This window comes from Sphaerodactylus townsendi, linkage group LG02, assembly GCF_021028975.2.
Source record: "Sphaerodactylus townsendi isolate TG3544 linkage group LG02, MPM_Stown_v2.3, whole genome shotgun sequence".
NCBI classification, from domain to species: Eukaryota; Metazoa; Chordata; class Lepidosauria; order Squamata; family Sphaerodactylidae; genus Sphaerodactylus; species Sphaerodactylus townsendi.
In genome coordinates this window covers 179,834,602-179,836,158 of record NC_059426.1, presented here as the reverse complement: position 1 = coordinate 179,836,158, position 1,557 = coordinate 179,834,602, and the positions used below count along the sequence as shown (strand labels likewise).

Genomic DNA, 1,557 nt, shown 5'->3' with positions numbered 1-1,557 from the left:
ACTTGCTAGCTGCACCCTTTACACTTGTTAACCAATGCAAATGGTTCTTTCTCCCACCCTGGACATACTCCACTTGCTTTACTGCCATCAGATCCTCTGAAGATGCCGGCCACAGATGCAGGCGAAACATCAGCAGAAAATGCTACTGGAACAAGGCCATGCAACCCTGGAAACCCACAACACCCCAGTGATTCCGGCCGTGAAAGCCTTCGACCATACACTTCCAAATCCTCATTGTGCCATGTGGCTCACTTGAACACCCTGGGTTAACCTACAGCACCCGGTATTCCCAGGCGGTCTCCCATCCAAGTACTAACCAGGCCCGACCCTGCTTAGCTTCCGAGATCAGACGAGATCGGGCGTGTTCAGGGTGGTATGGCCGTAGGCGACACTCTGGGTTAAGCTCTCTCTCTCTCTCTCTCTCTCTCTCTCTCTCTCTCTCTCTCTCTCTCTCTCTCTCTCTCTCTCTCTCTCTCTCTCGCTCGCTCGCTCGCTCGCTCGCTCGCTCTCGCTCTCGCTCTCGCTCTCGCTCTCGCTCTCGCTCTCTCTCTCCCATTACATCCCCTGAAGAACCTCTGATCATTGAGTGAAAATTGATCTGTGGTCCCCTGGCCCGAGGGAAGTCTGACTGGTCTCCTGTAGAGCCAGGGCCTTTTCAGCCCTGGCCCCAGCCTGAAGGAACCCTCTGTCTTATGAGACCAGGGTCCTTCAGGATCTAATGCAGCTCCACAGGGCCTGAAAGACGGGGCTGTCCAACCCGGCCATATGCTTGAGGGTAGCAATTGTACACCATTCCTGGCCTCCCCCCTTTTTCCATCTTCTCCCTCCCTCTTTCATTTTTAGGGAGCTCAGATGAAATTCAGATATTTTATTGCCATATAGCCATGGTGGTGAACCTTTGGCACTCCAGATGTCATGGACTACAATTCCCATCAGCCCCTGCCAGTGTGGCCAATTGACCATGCTGGCAGGGGCTGATGGGAATTGTAGTCCATAACATCTGGAGTGCCAAAGGTTTGCCACCACTGCCATATAGAAATTATATATAGTTTTTTTAAATGTATAGGGTTTTTTTATTCTATTGATCGTTGCAGTTAGATTATGTCCGTGTTCTGCTGGAAACCCAAGAGTGGAAGGGCAGTGTAGCTATTTAATAAAATAAACAACAATAAACAAACAATCCCTGTCCCTTAACCTATCCGACAGTGTGATTGTGAGGATGAAATCAAACTCTTGGCTTCTTGGAGGCAGGAGGGAGGGGGGCAGGTAAATCTGTTCTCAGCAGAAGAAGCCCTTGAGGAGAGGGGGCGAAAGCAACGTCCACTAACCTGTTCATGCGCCTGCGTCTCTCATAAGCAGCTTAAAACAGAGCCCTTTCCCAAACTCATGACCTGCAGATGGAAAGCTGCAAGGAAGGGCAGGGAGCTCCATAGCTGCAGGGTCTCCACTCAGCGCAGCTCTCTGCTCGCTGTGGCACCCTGTTTATGGGGCTTCATTGGTGGACTCCAGAGGAGACCCTCAGCCAGCCACAGTGGGTACAAGGGGTCCTTTTCTGCT

The 1,557-nt window shown here is 51.5% G+C and overlaps 1 non-coding gene across 1 annotated transcript; it reads right to left on the bottom strand.

Annotated features, from left to right (window-relative positions):
- Positions 1-268: 268 nt before the first annotated feature.
- LOC125427583 lies at positions 269-387 on the bottom strand. Its single transcript, XR_007243712.1, has one exon. It is a non-coding gene; the product is annotated as a 5S ribosomal RNA (ribosomal RNA).
- Positions 388-1,557: the final 1,170 nt, after the last annotated feature.